Consider the following 22309-nt stretch of genomic DNA (forward strand, 5'->3'; position numbering starts at 1 on the left):
TTCTCTTATCTTCACTACTAATATCTCTCAAATTTGATACTCCTCTAGGATTCATTCTAGTAATAATCTAAAAAAATGTCTTCCCTATACTCCTATTCATAGAGTTATTATATGCAAATTCAGCTTGTGATAATACCATTTCCCAATTACTTGGCTTTTTCCCAACTAAACATCTTAGTAGGTTACTCAAGCTTCTATTCACAACCTTTGTCTATCCTTCTATCTATGGATGGAATGTAGAACTAAACTTCAACTCAATACCCATCTTCTTCCACAAATTCTTCCAAAAATAACCAACAAACTTACTGTTTCTATCAGAAATAATACTTCTTGGTAATCCATGCAATCTCACAATCTCTTTGAAGAAAAGTTCATCAATATGCTTAGCATCTGATGTCTTCTTGCATGGTATCAAATGAGACATCTTAGAAAATATGTCCACTACAAAAAATATGGAATCATACCCCTTCGCTATCTTAGGTAACCCAATAAAAAAATCTATACTAATGTCACTTCAAGGTTTCTCAAGAATAGTAATAGGTGTATACAAACTAGTATTTTGACTCACTCCTTTTTTAACTTGACAAACTCCACAACTCTTCACAAATTTTTGAACATCTTATACATTTATGGCCAATAATACTTCTCTTTCAACAAACTCAATGTCTTATTAATTCCAAAATGTCTAGCCAATCCACCACTATGTTTTTCCTTAATTAGATTCAATCTCATAGAACTTCTAAGAATACACAACTAAATACCTTTGAATAACATATCTTCTTGAATGAAATACTCATCATACTTACTTATGTGATCTATTAGATTTGGTGCTCTGCACTCTCTCCATGCCTCGAAAAAATCAGAGTCAATATCAAACAACTCTTTCATTTATTCAAAACCAAGAACTTTAACCTTTATTTCAATCCAAAAAGAACATCTTCTACTCGATGCATTAGCAACTTTAATAGTAACTCCACTCTTATGTTTGATCACAAATTTAAAATTTTGTAAGTACTCAACCCACTTCATATGTCTTTGATTCAATTTATGTTGATTTCCCAAGTATTGTAAAGCTTTATGATTAGTAGGCAACACAAACTCCTTAGGAATAAAATAATGTCTCCACTTATTCAATGCTTGAACAATGGAATAAAATTCTTGATCATACATAGAATACTTCCTTTTAGCATCATTCAACTTTTCACTAAAGAAAGTAACAAGCTTACCTTCTTGACTTAATATAGCTCCTATTGCATTACCACTCACATCACATTCAACATGAAATACTTTGTTAAAATCAAGTAAAGCCAATATAGGTAATTCAAAAAACTTTTGTTTCAAAGTCTCAAAACTCTTATTAGCTCCATGTGTCCACTTGAATTCCCTTTTATCTCCCCTCATTATCTCAGTCATAGCATTACAAACAATGCTCAAATTCTTTATAAACATTTTGTAAAAACTATCCAAACAATGAAATAATCTTACCTCACCCACATTCTTAGGTTTAGGCCATTTGAAAATTGCTATAGCCTTCTCAAAATCCATCTTCAAATCATCAATCAAGATCACAAATCCCAAATAAACAATCTCCTCTTGCATGAAAGAATACTTTTTTAGACTAATCGGTAACTTTTCCTCTTTCAACCTATGCAATACTTGTCTAATGTGCTCAAGATGTTCTTCCTTAGTCTTATTGAATATTAGAGTGTCATCCAAATAAACAATCACAAACTTACCCAAGAATCTTTTCAGAACTTCATTCATCAACCTCGTGAAAGTACTAGGTGCATTAGTCAAACTGAAGAGCATAAGCAACCATTCATACAAACCATCTTTTGTCTTGGAAGTAGTCTTCCATTCATCACCTTCTCTAATTATGATGTGATGATAGCCACTCTTCAAATAAATCTTGGTAAAATACTTTGCTCCACTCAAAAAATCCATTATGTCATCCATCCTTAGCATAGGAAACCTATATTTCATTGTGATCTTGTTAATAGCATTGGAATCACTACACATTCTCCATTCTCCATTCTTTTTTGCTACTAATTTAGTAGGTACAGCACATGGACTCAAACTTTCTCTGATCAAACCTTTCTACAATAATGTATACACTTGTGTATTAAGCTCCTCATTCTTTGTAGATGCCAATCTATATGGTACTTTGTTTGGCAAACTAGCTCTAGGAATCAAATCCATACAGTAACTTATACCTCTTATTGGAGGTAAACCACCAGGTATATCCTCTGCAATGATCTCTTTATAATCATTTAGCTATTCTACAATTTCTCCTAGTACTTGGCTACCACTACCTATTGTTACTTAGTCATTACCAGCTTCTACTACTCAGTTATTATTACCAACACTCAGTCTTCAATGAATTAGACTAAAACAAACTTGATTCTTCTTTACTTCCTTTTCAAATTGCTTTCCATTAACCATACAAACTTTTATTGCAATACAATTGACCTCATTTGGATTTTCAATCAAAGGCAGCAATATTTTCTTATTCCCATTTACCCAAAGAGTATATTGATTCAATCTTCCATTATGTACGAAGTATCTATCATACTACCAAGGTCTACCCAACAAAATATGACAACAATCCATGGGCATAATATCATAGAAAACTTCATTGAAGTAATGTACAATTTTGAACTTCACAATGCATTGCTCACTTACCAATCTCTAATGCTCACCTTTGATCCATGAAACATGATAAGGTTTGGGATATTTTAGCCTCTGTAACTACATCTTATTAACAAACTCTTTTGATGCCAAATTTGTTGAACTTCCACTATCAATGATCACCTTGCACCATTTTCTAGCCATCTTGCATCTTATCTTGAAAAGACTTTTTCTTAAGAAAAGTTCTTAATCACTTCCCTTATTACATAAGGTTGTTCTCACCATCAAATTTTCTCCAACTTTAGGTCCACTTGGTTAACTTTCAATGTCTTCTTGAATCATAGCATTTCTATTATTCCGCCCACTTTTAGAAGATCTACATTCAAAGGATCTATGCCCTTCCTTTCCACATCTAAAACAATTACCACAGAAACCACCTTTAGGGTAGGAATTACCTCTTCCTTGGTAAGATTTAGTACCTCCTTAGTATGAACTATTATCTTTCCACTTAGACTTGTCTTTGTCATCAGTCTTCCATTCAAATTTTTCTTTATCTTGCACAAAACTGTCAAATCTACCACCTTCACCATAAGATTTTCCTCTGCCTCTCTAGAATCTACCACCTCTACCTCTTTATCTTTGTTCATGCTTCTTTGTCAAGATCTCCTCAACTTTCAAGGCATATTGATATGCTTCTTCCACACTTTCCATCTTCACAGAACTTATTTCATCTTGGATTCTAGGTCTCAATCCATTTAAGTACCTTGTAATTTTCTCAATATCATCATCCACATGTCTAGATCTGATGTCTAATCTATAGAATTCCTTAGTATACTCCTTCACACTCATGTCCTTTTGTCTCAAATTTTTCATTTTTTCTCAACAAGCTAACTTGGTAATCAACATGAAGGAATTTTTTCTTTACCTTATTCACCATCTTTGGTCAAGTTCCACTCTTCTCCTTTCTTCTCCTTTTCCTATCAGTTTGTAAATGCTTCCACCCATAGTGAGGCATGACCTTTCAACCTAATAACTACAATCTTCACCTTTCCATTATTAGGAGTGTTTTCATACTCAAAGAACTTCTCCATATTTGAGAACCAATCCAAAATAGAATTGGTATCTAATCTTCCATCCTAAGGAACAACTTCTATAGAAGGATTTGAATTTTCTCTACACAACACTCTCAATAACCTCACTTCATCTTGATCTACTTCAAGTTCTAGATTAGGGATTGGTGCTACTTATTTATAATCACTCACATCATCAATTTGTGCTCCTCTCCTCTAGGTTGTCTCCACAATATCTAATCTTGCTGCAATTTGTCTCAATGTATCCAATATTGCATTATCAGCATTTCCTCCACCTATAACCATCTTTAGAAACCAGGTTCTTGCAAGATCATAACCTTGTACAAGTTCTATGTCAAATCCATAGATCTACCACCCTATAACCAAATCTAAAATAGGGTTCTACATGATCCAATCTCCACAAGGATAAACTACATGCTCTAGTACCACCTAACACAAAGAGAAAAGGGGACAACCAAGGCCTAGGGTACACCTAGCTATCCAGTTCAAATTGCAAGAGTCAACATAGTGGAAAACACCACACAAATACAACACCAAGGAGATAGAACAAAATATTTTATTGATTCATCAAGTGAACAATATACATGCCTAGCTATAAGGCCTTCTGGGTTATAGACAGATAATTACATTCAGATCCATGATCTAGCTGCAAATTCATACCTTCCTTCTTACTTCGTACTTCTACCCCTACTTATTCAAGCCTAAGACACTCTATTTATACTTACCAAAATGGCTTATAGAACCTTCTAGAACATAGAGAGGCCACAAGTCAGCCCTCAACAATTATACCAAAATTAAATGTGAGCAAAGGTGGCCCAATTGGAACCAAACACAAATTACTCAAAAAAATGAAATCTTTTCCAAAATGGGTACTCAGCATCCAAAGAAAGAACCCAGTAGCAACTCTAAACTTGGCATCCAAAGGAATCACTCGGTAGCAACTCTGAACTTAGCATCCAAAGAATTCACTTGGCAACCAAAGGAATTGCTTGACACCCAAAGGATCACTCAACAACCAAAGACTTGCCATCGACTTAAGAACTAGGCAGCAACTAATAGAATGAACAAAAGTGTAGGATTACAAGGAAACTTAGGATGCCCTTGCATCATTATCACTCCATTTATAAACCCTTTCATCCTCAAGATAGAATTGAAATTTATTTTTATTATCTATATCTCCCCTAAAAACCACCTAGTTCCCCTAGTCATCTTTATTGCTCTTATCAATGATAAAAGGTTTACAGGATTCTTAAGATTATCGTTCCTAAGCATGATCCACCTAGATACAGATCTTACCTACCCGATCTCTCCTTAAAAAAAATTATTTCTAAACTTTATTTACCTTCTTCATCTATTCCTTCAACTACTATTCCTAGAATCATAATTATTCCCTCTTTGAAACCTATAGTATTTAATTCTAATTATTTTAGTTTATCTCACAAAACCATTTGTAACCAACATAGTTATTTCTATCATAAGAATCATCAAGTTAAGGCTAAGGTCTATACTCTTACTTCTTGTTCTATATTCTCGTCTCAATCTAGACCTTTTGATCAGATTTTACTTGAGAATTTTGAATAATTTTACTAAGGCCACGGTATGAAAATGGATAAACATGATGATTTTGTTTTTATTTTAGATTTGATTCATCATGATGTAGAATATACTCTTGATGAAAAATATCTTTGTATTTATGATACATATATTGATATAGATTGTAATTTTCCTAACATGCTTTCTACATTTGCTTACAATTATTTCTAGTAATGAGCATAGTGAATCCTACCCAAGGCCTACCTTTAATCTAGTTGTGTTAGATGTTGTTCCTCTCATGAACTATCATCCATACCCTAATATTCATGACTAATATGGGGTGGGGGGGACATGAAATTCTTGACATGGACTTAATTTGGCATGGTAGTCTTTATTTCTTTGTGTTGTATTTCCCCTTTGTTATGCTCTTCATTATATGTTTTTTTTAGACAATCCTTGTTGATCCATTAGTGCAAGAGGATAAATTAATTGAACCTATCATCTACATTATTCTATTAGTATCTCTCTTCTCCTATATGTTATTGCATGTTATATTGTACACATTCTATTTTGTTTTACTTATGCCCTTATATATTCTTCTTGGTTGCTTATGATATGGTAGCAGTAATTCTTTTTTTGCTATGTTTTATTGGTCTAAAAAGACACTTCCTTGTACCTTTCATGTGTATTTTCCTCCATTGTATTGTGGTTCTACTTCCTTTGGTAAATGATAATATTTCATACTTTATATAATATTATATATGATCATACTAACCCCAAAGTTGGTAGATCCCTTTGTGCTCCGTTTATTTGTCATGTGTTTATTTCCCTTGATATATCCCCTCTCTTGGGGGTCTCTCATGGTGTAAATTATTTTTTCTTGGTTTTTAGTTGTTCCCTTTGTATCTCTCTCTAAATTATTGATATTTTGGGATGAATGGTCCTTGCTTTTGATCCTTCTTAAAACTATTGATAGTTTTGGAAACCTAATCTAGTTTCAATCCCTTAAGGACATAAATATCCATATTCTTGGGTAACTTTTTTTTATTCTTTCTTTTGGGACATGGAGCTCCCTTGAAGATGGTTCCCATGATGGATTGACTAGTATTCCACACACACTTTTTAGACTATTCAATTCATCTTTGATAGGTTGACTAGCATGCCACATACACTTTCTAGACCATTCAACATGATATCCTATAGTAGGAAACCCTTTTTTTCTTTGTGTGTGTGGTTCACAATAAGGAATAAAAACATTATTAGATAGTAACTACACCCATTTTTTAGCACTATCTCTCTTATTATGATTTTGGATATGATGAGTGTCGGCCTAACTATCTCAAGGCTCAATGACTAATTGATAGAATTACTAGTTGAATCAATTATGATGATGTTGTCATTGATGTCAAGCCACAATAAGGAACCAACACTAATAGAAAAAAATGAGTAGAAAGACGCATTGATCTTATATGTCTGACTCTAGTTCACATAGGTAATTAGTGAAAGATAAATTATAAGCCTAGTGAAGGTGACAATATAAGATATCCACTTAGATATAATTATGCTAAGTAAAGAGAGAATGTAAAAAAGGTTATTAGATCAATTGGTGACCATATAGGATTATTTGGCCAAGTTAGAAAAGGAAGTATGAAGTAGGATACCTATGACTTCTATGTCACAAAGTCTGTAGAAGTGCACTCATTGCTCTTAATGGTGATGGAGATTACATATCAAGAAATGGTCAAAAGAACTCAAATTTTAATTCTTAGAGAGAAACCATGTCATCGAGGACCCAAGAAATATATAGATCTTGTATGAACATGTTATCTTTGATTAGAGTGATACACAATAGAAACCTAAATTCAAGCTAGAAGTGGGCTTGAGAATTCAAAATTTGAACTCATAAATCAGGGTTTCAAAGTGAAACAAGAAAAGACTAAAATAAAATAAAGTCAAAAGAGAAAAGGATGTCATATTGTGGAGTTATTAGCCAGAGATCCAAGAGATTTGAGCTAAGTGTAATCTAAAAGTGTGAAGAGAGTGATAAAGTAAATTAACAACTAAGGAGTTAGTCTATGTGTTAAAGTGAAGAAAGTCAACTAGAACAACCCAAGTGTGATCATGTGCAAGAAGGAGCACTTCCAACCACACAAGTTATTGTGTATGACATTTTAGATCCAAGAGAAGGTGGAGATTAGTTCAAGATGGGTTAGAATATTTGTAAAGGGATCTATATACATGATAAGTATAGAAGATATTTTACTAGATCATTCCATGCCTTTTACTAATATATACAATAATAAATCTCATTGAGCATAGAACTTAATAGGTTATTTGTATCAACTACCCTAACAGGGTTACACATTCAACTCTATTTTGAAGTCCTTTAACTAGGTTTCTCCTAATAGGGAAAGACTCTAATAGGTCTCATCAAAATCCCTTAACCAGGTGCCAATTAAGAGTATCATTGTAACCTTTTAACAAAGATAAGATCTTTATTAGTATTCTTCAAGATAGTGCAAGATAATGATTAACTCACACTTTGTGGTTTTTATCCTAGTCAAGTTTCCACAAGATAAATATTGTGTTATATTTTTATATGTTCATGTTCTTTATTTTTTCTTAATCTTGACTAGTTAAGTTGTAGCTAGCACAAACCTTTAGATTGGTGTGAAGTGTGATAGATGAAGAAAAGTTGAAACTAGTATTTTGTACTCATTTAGTGTTCTTCACCACCCCACCACCTCTCCCCCTTCACTGTACTATCCTGTGAATGTACTAATAATTGGTATCACTAACTAGGTCCTTTGAGATAAGATTTGAATTCCTTAAGGAAAAGATGAATATTTTAAGAGAAAAGCACAAAACTTTCCTAAGATAATTATAGGTCATAGTTCTAAAACATATGTTTACATCTGAGAACTCTTAGTGATGCTTATTGGACCCACATAGATGTGAAATATGTTGATGTTTTTGGTCAACTCATTCTAGACTAGTTAAAGGGAGAATAAGTATACACAACCAAAATGGATGTTCTAGCCAACAGCCTATCCTACTTTGAGTACAAAGAGGTTGAAGATTTGGAAACAACATACAAGATGTGGGAGAAGCTCAAAATTATTTATGGTGCTAACAAGTATGTCATGTAGATTAAAGAAGAAATCCTTATGGGAAATTTTGATGACATGAGCATGCAAGAAGGAGAGGACAATGATACCTATGTTAAATGAGTGAAAGAAGTGATGTTAGCAATCAGATTGTATGGAGGCATACTATAAGAAGATGATTTTGTGACAAAGATACTAAGAATCTTGCTACCCAAATATTCCATAAGAGTGCCATCCATTCAAGAGATAAGAATAATAGACCAAATGGAGTTATCTCTTGATGCACTAGTAGGAAAGATCAATATATTTGAACTAAGAAACTTTTACAATAGTCAATAACCTAAGTTTGAAACTGCATTCAAGATCTCAATTAAACCAAAAGAAACACAAAAAGGATGGAAGGTGGCAGTCATATCTAGATACAGAAGAGAACTAGAGAATATCTATGCTAAAGAAGTAGAAAAAGAAGAAATGGAACCTCTATTTGTAAAAATAAGGATTAGAGGGAAAGGAAAGTACAAAGGTAATCTTCCATTCAAATTCTTTAACTACAAAAACGTAACACACTATGTTTTTATATGTCTAGAGAATATGAAGAAAGAGACCAAAAAAGGATGGCAAAACTCCAAAGGGAAAGAGAAGAAATGAGGCTACATTTATAAAGAAGGTGTGACTAATAAAGAGTCAACAAATGATGATTATGAACATGAGTATGAAGTATCCTTTGTTGGTATCACTAAAAAATGGTGGAAAGATCCCTGATAACTAGTACTAATATTCATAAGAAATGGATAATAGATAGGGGTTTCTTGCACCACATATCTAGTGATAGGAGCAAGTTCCATGTGCTAAAAGGCTCTAATGGAGGAATGGTAAATTTTGGAAATAACTCACCATTTATAGTGATAGGTAAGGATGATGTGGCCCTAAATAAATCCAATAATTGTGCATGTGTATATTTAGTGGAATGATTGTAATATAACTTGATCAGTGTGACCCACTGATGCAAAAATATTATAGGTTTGAATTTAGAAATGGGTCTTGCAAAATACTTAATAAGATAGATAAATTTTAGCTATGAGAGGAAAAATAATGAGTAAATTCTCTATCTTCTAATAATAAATTTCTAGTTGATAAGAATGACAATAGTTGGCTGTGGCATATAAGTTTATGATGCAGGAGCATCCTAGGGAAATGAGCAATTTTGTGTGAATGGCATTTATGATTGGATTCATGGAGTTATGATTTTTTTATTTGAGGATTGGTTCAAGGAATATTGGGGAACCTTACCTTAGGAGTACATGGGGAATGGATGAAACGTGTTGAAGTTAGAGTTATTTTACCTTGTGGCTAGAGTTGTATTTTCTACTTTCTACAGGCTACTTGTGGGTGATATAAAAAATTATCCTTCATTATTGAGAGGTTTATAATTTTAGAGATTCAAGAGGGCATAGATTGATATCATTATTCAAAGGCACATGTCTTTATTCAATCAGAGTGAGGAGATATCATTGTTTTCCTTAGGTATATATTTTTGAGAAGTTTTCACAGAAACATGTGGAGTTTTCATCTTGCACAATTTCATATGAGGAAATGGGATATTGTTAAGATAGAGTCATGTTATGGGATCATGTGTAGACCTAAATATAATTTTTTTTTAAGTTTCTTTTCACAAAGTGGACCTATATTGTAATTAAATGCTTGACTAGCTTACTTGTGGTTTAGCTAGCTATATAAGAATCTTGTGTTGATGTAGAAATAATTATAGGTTAGTGTGGATCATTGGAGGATTATTTTATATCATTATTTGGAGAATTCTATATGACCAGTAGAGAAGTAGCTATGATAATGAATTTGGAGAAGAGTTGGTGGCTACGATTTACACATAGGAGATTTCTTTGTGGCTTGCAAGCACAAGTTGAGATCTTGGAGGTTTCTACTAGATTGTTGTTGTGTTACCAATATAGGAAAGATAATATTTGAGTTGTATCTTGAGGGGTCTTGAACAATTATTGTAATTTATTTGTATTTTTCCATAACTAGGAAGTCCTTACATCCTAACACATTGACTATAATCAATTTTTTTATGAATAAAGAGTTATGGATTGGTATCAAATCTTGTGTTATTGTTTATTTTTTGCTATGTGTTTATTTTATAGGGGCTAGGACATCCCCTTTGGGGATTCTCCTACTTTGTACTACATCAAGTGCTATCAAAGCAAGGATTGATCTGGTTAGTTGAACTTATTAGAGTGAAGGTTGGATTTGGTTGATTATTGCAAAGGATTTGAGAATATCTTTGAAAATGCCTCTGAGAAGATTAGACCCTAGGAAAATTTATGATCTTAGTGATGTTGTAGAAGAAAGGATATGAAAGAAAGTTAAATAATATTACAAATCTAAAATGGAGGTAGTTAAGGGTACTTTTAGTTCTCAGATGGCATTGATGAAGAGTGATATGATTGCTAAAATTGTGAGTGCCTTATGTGGTGTACCTACACATGTGGGTACTAAAAGAACCTATAAGAATGTTGTTGAATACTTGGAAATTATTGGATCTAGTGGTGAGGATAGAACTGATCATGTCAAGAAACCTATGGGAAATAGGGTTAATCGGTTTACTAGGTGTGGATCTCAGTTGAAGTTGAAGCATAAGATGGAAGTTTCTAATTTCTCAGGTACTTTGAATTATGATGACTTGATTGATTGGATTGGTGAATAGGAGACTAATTTAAGCTTGAGGATACTAAGGATCCACTCAAAGTGAGGTTAGAACAAACTAATTTGAAAGGACATGCTAATCTTTGGTGAAAAGAATTTTAGATAGATCAAGAAGAAGAAGGTGAATTGAAAATCACCACATGGAGATTAGTGGTAACTAAGTTGAAGGCTAAGTTCATTCCTATTGATTATGAACTTGAGTTGTTTAAGAAATTGTAGAATCTAAAGCAGAAAGAAATGATTGTGAAAGATTATATAGAGGAGTTCTACAAGTTGACTATTCAGTCTAAACATAAATAATTGTCTAAGGATAAGGTGGCTAGATATATTAATGGTTTGAGATTTAATATTTAGGATGAGGTTGGTATGTTGAATGTTTCTTCATTAGAGGATGCTTATCAGTATGATTTGAGAGCTGAAGAGAAGCTGGAGAGGAGACATCAAGGTAACCCTTGAGGAAAGGAGAAATGGGATCACTTAGTGAAGAACAAACAAATTGTTGCAAATGAACTGAAACATGTTGAATAATAAACTAAAAGAATAGAAAAAGGTGCATTTGAGGTTACTTTCTATAGATGCCATGAAGAAGGATATAGATCTTATGAATGTCCTAAGGATGGTGATAGAGGAATATTTGTGCTACAAGAAAGTGAATATTTAGTAAATGAACATGAGAAGGATGGGGGTAACTTGCTTATTTAAAGAGTGTTTCTTGGAAAGGGCACACTAGAAACTTGTGAAAGAAGGAATTTTTTCAAGACTTGTTGTAAGTGGTAAGAACTATAATGTGATTTTAGATGGTGGTAGTACTAATAACTTGGTTGCTGAAGAGATGGTTCAGAAACTTTCTTTGAAGAGGATAAGGCATCCTTGTCATCATAGGATTGGCTAGTTAGAAGATGAACATGCTTTGGAAGTGACAGAGCAATGTCATGTTGATTTATAGATTGGGTAGTATCATGATCAAGTGTTGTGTGATACTATGGACATGGATAGTTGTCACATATTACTTGGTAGACCTTAGTAGTATGATTGCAAATTTGTGCATGATTGCATCAAAAATGTGTTTATGGTTGAGAAGGGTGGCAAGAAGCATTCATTGATTCCTTTGTAGAATGGAGAGCTCAATAGGAACCTGAGTATTGGTATCTAAGTTGAATTAAAGGATTTTAAAATGGTTAGAGATCAGCATGGAAAAAAATCCTATTGTACACCAAAGATAGATGTGAAGATGACAATTAAAGAAATGAAGTTGTAGAAGAAGAATAAAGGAAAGAGTGTACAACTTGATGTCATGGTGAACATGTATGTGAAGAAAAAATTTAGGCTTTATGTGTTGAACCCTAAAAGATGTTCTTCTAGCTTTTAAGAACATCTTTTCTTTTCACTTGGGGTGTTTGATGTAGGAGCATCATAGGGAAGTTAGAAATCATGTACGAAGGGGATTAATGATTTGATTCATGGAGTTATGATTTTTTTATTTGAGGATTTTTTCAAGGCATATTGGGTAACCCTATCTTAGGAGCACATGGGGATTGGATGAATCGTGTTCAAGTTAGAGTTGTTTTAAAAACCTTGCAGTTGGAGCTATATTTTCTAGTTTTCGTAGGCTACTTGTGGGGGGTGTAACTAATAATCCTTAATGATTGAGAAGTTGAGAATTTCAAGGATTGAAGATGAACTAGATTAATATCATTAATCAAAGGAACACATCTTGATTCAATAGGAGTAAGGATATATCATTCTTTCCCTCATGTATCAATTTTCAAGAATTTTTTGTAGAAATGTGTGGAGTTTTCATCTTGCACAATTTTGTATAAGGAAATGGGATCTTGTTATGATAGGGAAATGTTATTGGGTCATTTGTGGACCTAAATATAATTTTTTATTAAGTTTTTTTCCTATTTATTATAGTTTTTGTTTATTCTTCCAAGGTGGACCTATGTTGTAATTAAATGCTTGACTTGTCGACTTGTGGCTTAGTTGGCTATATAAGAAGCTTGTGTTAATATGGAAATAATTATGGATTATTATTGATTATTATTTGGAGGATTCAATATCATTATTACAAGAGTAGCTAATATAATGAATTTGGAGAAGAGATAATAGTTGTGGTTTAGAAACAAGGAGGTTTCTTGGTGGCTTGCGACAACAAGTTGAGATCTTGAAGGTTTCTACCAGATTGTTGTTGTGCTATATATCTAGGATAGTTAGGATTATATTTGGAGCTTGAGGGATCTTAAAGAACTATTGTAATTTCTTTGTATTTTTCCATAATTAGGAAGGCCTTATAGCTTGGCACATTGACTGTAATCAGTTGTTCTATGAATAAAGAGTTGTGAATTGGTATTAGATCTTGTGTTTCTATTTATTTTCCATTGTGTGGTTATTTTTTGAGGGCTATGACATCTCCTTTGGTGATTCTCCTCCTTTTCATTGCATTAGCTTATGTCATGTAAACTCTGAAATAATTTTTTATATAGGAATGAGAAATTGTGTAAGGGGTCTAGTAACTATTACCAAACTAGACAATGTTTTTTGTAAATATTGTCAACTAAGTTAGTTGGAAAGCTCTAGTATATCTAATGAGTTACTTATAGAAAAGTTCTATATCTAGGTCATACTAACTTGTGTTGCCCCATTAGGACAAAGAGTTTATTTGGTGATATATACTTTATGTTATTTATGGGTAAAAGCACAAACCTATGTCACCCTTTTGTAAAGGAATAGGCTAACAAAAGTATAACCATTCACCTTCATTGACATAAAATTGGAATTATTATTTTGAATTTTGAAATGAAGTAAACTAATCAAGTGTATAGAAATGGATAAAGTTTAGGATTATAACTTTTAATAATTATTTTGAATAAGAATTGATATATTTGAACCTAATTTTCATAGTTGATTTTTTAGGTGTTGAAAAATGCTGCAAATTAGGGGTCTATTTCTCACCACAAAACTATATGGAAATTAACTTATCTCCCTTTAATCTAAGACTATGGTATACATAACATATATACATAAAACAATCAAAAATAAAAATCGTCTTTAAACCTATATTTTCTCTTTTATAAGGATTGAAATCTCAACTCACTTGAAATCAATAGTTTTCATCTCCCACCACATTTTTCAAGACAAATCTATTCTAACTAGGAGAAAAATTATACATTCTAGAAGAGGACTTTCTCCTTTAGAACATCATATAATTTTTATATTTTTTTGATATGATCTAATATTTTTTCTTTCTCAAAATTTATATCTTTTTCAATGTTAAAATGTGTAGTTGTAGAAAATATTAATTACAATATACTATATGTAAGTAAAACACTATAAACTCTATACAAGAATATTCTTGACTCTGAGCTCTATAAAATGGTGTTTACTTATTATTAAAAATATATCATAAAAGATAGTAAGAGTTATTGAAACACACTTTTCTGAAATAATTTTATTTCTTTAGTAATTGGTTACAAACTAGTACAAAACATGCATTTAATAGACATTTCCAATTGGAAAAGTGTGAGACCATATATATAACATAGCTAAAATGAATATATATATATACATATATATATACATATATACATATACATATATATATACATATATATATATATATAGATACATATATATATACATACATATATATATACATATATATAGCTACATATATATACATATATATATATATAGCTACATATAGATATATATATATACATATACATACACACACACACACACACACACACACACACACACACACACACACACACACACACACACACACACACACACACACATAGAAATACTCAAATTTAGTTGTTCTAATAAGTCAGCCTAAATGGTGACACAACTTTGTACTTTTACTCTTATTCATGATTTTTCTAGAATGATGTGGACTATATATTTGAAAGAAAAGTTAGAAGACTTCCACATGTTAAAGGTCTATAAGGAAATGCTAGAAAAGGAGATTGGTAGAGCATTCAAATTCTTTAGATTAGACTGGGGAGATCAGTTCAGTTTACAAGAATATTAAAGTTACTACAAGGAGCACAAAATCAAAAGATAAATGTCATATCCGAAGACACCTTATCACAATGGTGTTGTTGAAAGAAGAAAAAGAACAATCATAGATTGTGCTAGAATATTGATGATTCAGAACAATTTTGTAAAAATATAGTAGAGAAAAGATACGAGAACATCTTTGTATACATTGAATAGTATAACAATGAATAAGAGAATGAAGAATAATTCCTATGAATTATAGTTTGGCCACTCAGCTTCTATGAGTTACTTCAAGGAATTTAGAAGAAACTACTACATAAAGAGAGATGAATGTGAAGGAAAGCCTAAGCCTATAATTCATGAGGGCATCTTTATGGGGTACTCTATCAAAAGAAAAGCATACTAGTGTTTGAACCTTTGAACAAATAAGATTATTGAATCTTCTAGTTTTAAGGTAGATGAGTTCTTTGAAAAGAATGAAGAAGAAAGAAAGAAAGAATCGAAGGACTACAAATAGTTTGAATATATCCCACTAAATAATGTAGTGGAGACAATACTCATGAAAGTATAAGTTGTACAAGACACTATAAAAACTCAACAAGAGGTTAATTAGCCTTAAGAACAAAGACAAAAGGCACCTTAAGGGGAATTAGTGCTAGAAAAGTATGTGACAAGACACCATTCAACTGATCATATCATTAGAAATAAAGATGCTAAAGTCAGGGTAAACTTTAAGAAAGCCCCTTCCAAAAAAAGGTATAAAATATTGGTGAATCTTTCATTAATTTGAATAAAGAAAATTATTTCTATTGGCGGATCTCTCAATTTTTTATTCTAAATATGATTAATATTGGTGATTTTTTTTAATCATACTTTTGTTGTTTAAAATATTGATGAATCTCAATAATAGGAAGTTCATTAATCACCATAGAATATTACAAATGAGGATCATTACATATACTTTAAATCAATAGTGAAAATTAAATATTGGTGATATATCCCTAAAGTAACTAATTATTATGATAGTGATTGATCAGTTCAATTTAATTTCTCTAATAATATATTATATTTAGGTGACTCAAATCTAATGATGTAATGAATATTGTGGTGAATATTTGAGTTTAAATTTTTTAATAAAATAAATTATTCAGTGATATTAAATATTCTAGAACTAAATTTTATAAAACTATGGCTATTTAGGTTGTAAAAAATCTTAAATTATTAGCCAAAAAACTCTAAAATTAGCCAATTTGCAAATATTAGCCACTAAAAAATACCTTGGCTAAAGTGATGACCAAGAGAAATGTTAGAGAGATAATATATTTTCTCTCATAGATGGAGCCTAATGCTACAAGGGAAGCTCTCAAAGATGAAGACTAGAGGGGGTGAGTGCACCAAGTTGATATACAAAAAACTCAACATAGAAAATAAAAGAGCGAAAATCTCAATGACTCAATCGGGTTTATAATAACTTGATCAACTTATTTAAAAGTGAAATATGGGCTAGGCTTGGTATCCAAGCTTGGCCATTATAATTTGAAAAACCCAATTAGGTTTGTAAAAATTTAATAAGTTATTAAATAAGATAATTCAAAAACCCTAATTGGGTTATAAAATTTATCTTATTTAATAACCTAATCAAGTTTCTTAAAACATGATTAGGTGTTAAAAACTATATATTTGTTCCTAATACCTATGTTTGAGGGCATTTTTATACCCTCAAATGGTAGAAGTACCATGGAGTGCAAAGGAGAAGGTCAAAACCTAATTGGGTTTGGGAGAAAAATGGAATTTATATTATATTTTCATCCGTGGCACACCACAAACAAGGTAGATCTTCATTCTATTCATTGTTTATGTTATTTTCCATCAAATTTTGTAATTTGGTTTTGTAATTTATAGGCTTTGTATATTAAATAAAAATTAATATAGATGCATCAAAGAATCTAAAAAAATGAGGGAGAGGTGAAAGACCACTTCCTACACAATTAAACCCTCCACCTATCATGACAAAAGCACAAAACACTCCACTCATTGTGACATAGCCACAAAACCCTCCACCTATAGTGATACAACCACAAAACCCTCCACTCAATGTTCCTGTTCAACAATTGTCGCCTCCTATAAACCCTTTGTGCATATAATTACATCATTTAACTACTACACAAGAATACCTCATCAACTGATTTACACAAAATAGTGCTAACATTACCTAAATGGCCAATAGGTTGCAGTCATCTACACTTTCTCACCACTCAACCCCAGCAAATGCACTTGAACAAATTGCCAAAATTGCAAATGAGGTGTATAAGGAGGTTACAAAATGGGCTATATGGAGGGATAGGTGTCATTAACTTTATGTTGATGGTTTATCATATCAACAAGAGAAAGATAAAGATATAAAGAAAGGTGTTATATGTTCTCTTTTCATCGATCCTATGTTTGGCAACTCCCTATTACACAAAACCAAAACTTTTCCTATTCATTATTTCACTCCTACTAGTATGAGATAACATTTTTGGTATATGTGGTATATGGTATTTGACCTACTACCATGTAATAATTATGAGATGCCTCTATATTTTTTGAGAAAGCTATATTTTGAGGTTATCCTTAGTGAGAAGCCAAATTACTTTGACATTCGTGAGTTCTAGGGTAGAGGGAGAGGTTTTGCATAGGATAGATCTAGGGCTCATAGGGTAGTACCACAACATGAGAGGAGACGTACAACACAAAAAACCATGCCTCATGTTGCATTCCCATCAATTGTAAAGGATTCTATTTATTTATAGACTCTTTATGTAGTTGCATCATTAACAAATGTTATCATTAAGAATTTCTCATAGTTAGGTGGTTTTCCTTCACCTATGGTACCTCGACCACCATCAAATGTGCCTTTAGGGTCATCATAGCATGTGATAGCTCGATCATCATAAACTATGGCATCTTGGTCATCACAACCTATAAAAGCTCCATTAGCATCACCTACACCACCAGTGTCATCTCTGCTTGTGTCACCTACACCACTAGTGTCATCTCCTCTTCTGTCACCTGCACCACTAGCTTCATCCTTGCTTGTGCCACCTGCATCATCATCACATACATCATTATAGTCCTTGACTCCCAATCAAAAAAAAAAAAATTAGTTGTCACTGCATGTGTAATGGGATGGATATGGAGGCGTCTCATGATGGAGTGTCATCTCATCCATGTGTACATTTTGGGCATACTAGTTATTCATATGGAAGTGGGTATTTCACACTCATAGATGATTTTATGGTGATAGTCTTTGGTGGACAAGAGACACAAGTTTTTTTTTGACATGTTATTATTTAATCACCTAAATATCGTATAAGTAAATAATATTATTATTTTGTAGATCACTATAGATTGACATGTGAATAATATGCAATGCAAGGTGTAGCAATTAGTATGAGAACACCACATAGTACTCATTCTACTAGAGGTGTGAGGCTAGGAGAAAGAACACTCATGGTAAAGTTTTTAAAATGTTCTTAAAAGTACAATAATACATTGGCTTTTAAATATTATTTCTTAATTCTTATGACACTAACAACACAAAGTTCCCTAAATGTTGTTTCTTAATCATTTTACAATGAACACCTAGTCTCTAAGAAGTCTTACAAGGAAGTCAAAAGAATATCCATGTCCAAGTTAAGTTGACAAGGATGTCTCATCTAATTACATCATGTGAAGTTGCTAACACACTGAAACCTTTCCATCTCACGCACTGATCATTCCTCTTCCATGTCCCATAACTATCATCCCTCTTTCATCCAATCCACATATAGATCCTCTTTCATCTCCTACCATCATTTAAAAACCTCTTATAAATCCTTTTCCATCTCCTACCATCATTGAAATCAAATCCATCCAATTCTTGTCCACATCTCTTACTCCTAACATTACCCAAACCCCATATAATGAACCTCATGAGTTTTACATGATATTATTTAATCACCTAATTATCATAAAGTAAATATTTTTATTTATGTTATCGACCACTTTAAATTGAAATGTTAAAAAAAAATGCAATGTAGGGTGAAACAAGCAGTATGAGAACACCACATAGTACTCATTCTACTAGAGGTTCAAAGCTAGGAGCAACAATACCTGAGGTAAAGGTTTTTAAATATTGTTAAAAGTATAATATTAACTTGGATTTAATATTGTTTCTTAAATGGTATTCTTAAAAGTAAAAAAATACCTTTTCATCTCCTACCATCATTAAAACCCTTCCAAATTCATCCAATTCATCCAATTCCCATGCACATATCTCGCTCTTAGCATACCCAAGTTCCATCTAATGAACCTCATGATTTCATCCTTAACGTAGTACAAGGTAGGAGAATCCCCAAAGGAGATGTCCAAACCCCCAATAAATATCCACATACTGGAAACACAACAATAAGAAACAATAATGCAAGACCTGATAACAAATTAAAACTATTTATTCATATATGTAATTAATTATATACAATATCCCTAAGTGTAAGCCCTTCCAGGTTATAGCCAAATACAAAGAAAGAATTACAAAATTAATTCTACAAGATCCAATAAGATCCAACTTACAAATCCAATCCCAACTAGTCTAGATGCACAACTAGATAAGAGCACTAAGAGGAATCCACACTTATACCATCAGGTCCACCAAGAAATCCTCTAGTTCTTAACCTATAGCCCTAGCTCTTCAAAATTGACATCTACACTTCATCCCCTTCTCCGAGTTAGAATTATCACCACTCCTAAAGAATCCACAAAACCCTTTACTTACACCCAACTAAGCCACAAGTCTGCCCATCTCATTGCAAACTAAATTAAATCTCTTACATTAAAAATAGGTTGACCCACAAGTCAACTACAACACTAAATTAAATACTCATACATAAATTAAATTCCAAAAGTTGGCTCGTAGATAACTTAGCACAAATAGATTCAAAACCAATACTAGCATTCAACACATACAAGAACACTCAGCACCAATAGGTTCACTCAGCATCCACTAAGGGATTTAGTAACTTGGCATCCAATAGGAGCTATAGTAACTCAACATACACATGGAGCTATAGTAACTTAGCATCCAATAAAGCTACAATAACTTGGAATCCATTAGAGCTATAGTAACTTGACATCCACTAGAGCTATAGTAACTCAACATCTACTAGAGCTATTGTTAGGAATAAGGTGTCTCAACCTTGGATAATTCCTATTCTTATTATTTGTTTTGTAAAATGTATTTCTTGCAAATAATGTTGATGTGTCGGCATGTTGAATTGTGTATAAGGAGATCATCACTAAAATGGTTATGATGGATTCCTATGACACGTAAGAGCTATGTTAGGAAGATTCAATGATAGGTCAAGACATGAGGCAACTGATAATTTTGAGTACTATAGAATCTACTCCAATAGTAATTTTTTGGGGTTCCTATTTTCTCAGAGAATGGTAAAACCCTAATACGATTACCTTTGGGAGTAGCTCTAAAAGTGAAGCACATGTTATAAGCATTTTTAGGGTTATGAAGAGGAGGGATGTGAAAAAGTGTATTGTTGGTACTATGAGTTGCTACTAGAGTCTTCTATTGTCGCTGTTGAACTTGCATTGCAAGTGTATTATAACCTTGTGTTGAGGATAATACATTGTGCAGGTTCTTGAGGGGTGGGGTTGTTTTACCAAAAGGTTTTTCCCCACTGACAAATCTTTGTATTATGTGTTTCTTTCTCTTTCTATTTTCTTTATGCTTTCTTGGCTGAAACATTGTTGTTTACATGATATTGAATCTGTAAGTGTAAAAGGTTTTAATAGGATTTGCACCATACTTCTCTTAAGAGATTAGTGTATGAAGTTGTTTTCGCACTTGAGTTTCCTTACAACTGGTATCAAAGCCTGATCAAATTTTGATCCTTGTTGTTGAGTAGGGTTTTTTGAGCTAATCTCAAGTTGAGTGGGAGTCTTGTGCAAAGCATCCTGAATCTTATTTATAGATTGAGATGGCGAGCTCATCATATGGAAGAATGGAGGTGGAGAAATTTAATGGCACTAATTTTGAGTTGTGAAAACTCAAGATGGAAGTCATGTTGGAAGATCGTGACCTATGGGAAGTGACTTCAAATTCTATGAGACTAGCAACTGTAGCTCAAGCAGATTAGGATATCAAAAATCGTAAAGCTAAGGGTCTCATAAGACTCTGTTTAATCGATGCAGTCCTTCTGAATGTTCTAGATGAGAAAACCGCATATAGTTTGTGGGAAGACTTGGGGCCATGTATCAGGCCAAATCTTTGGTGAACAAGTTGTTCTTGAGGAAGAATTTGTACTCTTTGTGAATGGAGGAAGGTGGATCTGTAACAAATCATTTAAATGCATTTAATCTGCGAGCTACACATTTGACATCAGTTGGTGTCAAGTTAGAGGAGGAGGATCATTGCTACACACTTTTGTGTTCTTTACTAGATTCATGGGACCATCTTGTGATGGCTCTCGGAAGCACATTAGTCATCTTCAAAATGGATGATGTGGTGTCTTCACTGCTATCAAAGTAGATTCAAAGAAAGGCTTTCGTTTCAAAAAAAGGAGCCCTTTCTGTTCGTGGGAGATCCACAGAAAGAGGGAAGAAAAATGACAATAAGTCTAACAATAAGGGTAGATCCAAATCCCATGGGAAGTCAAAGACTTCCAATAAGTCCAAGGCAAAATGTTGGAACTGTGATAAACTTGGGCACTTTCGTAAAGATTGCAAAGAGCTGAAGAAGAAGAAGAAAGGTTCAAATTCAGCTTTAGAAAGATCTCAAGAAGATGGTGATGCATTCATCGTAGCTTTGGAAGCCCATGCTTCTGATGATGTGTGGTTGGTTGACTCAGGTGCATCTTTTCACATGACCTCTCATCGAAAAATGGTTCTCAAAATATTAAGAGTTTGATGGTGGAAAGATGTACTTGTGTGATGATTCTCACCTAAAGATAGTTGGACACGGAAGGGTCACTATCAAATTTCCTGATGGACGAGTAAAGGGAATCAATGGAGTTATTCACATTCTAGGTTTGGCACAAAACCTATTATTTGTAAGTATGTTGAATGATGTAGGTGTGCAAATTGTTTTTTCGAAAGAAGGATACAAGATGATGAGAGGATCGATAGTGCTTTCAAGGGGTACTAGGAGAGGTACCTTATTTTAGCTAGATGCATGTATTCCTCTATGTAATA

General features: G+C 32.8%; 1 pseudogene; it reads right to left on the reverse strand.

Annotated features, from left to right (window-relative positions):
• The window catches only part of LOC149535719 (ribulose bisphosphate carboxylase/oxygenase activase, chloroplastic-like), a 101885-nt pseudogene that overhangs the window by 16598 nt on the left and 62978 nt on the right, over positions 1–22309 (reverse strand).

This window comes from Cupressus sempervirens, chromosome 10 (assembly GCF_028749045.1).
Source record: "Cupressus sempervirens isolate cs-2001-9-10 chromosome 10, ASM2874904v1, whole genome shotgun sequence".
In the NCBI taxonomy this organism is placed as follows: Eukaryota; Viridiplantae; Streptophyta; class Pinopsida; order Cupressales; family Cupressaceae; genus Cupressus; species Cupressus sempervirens.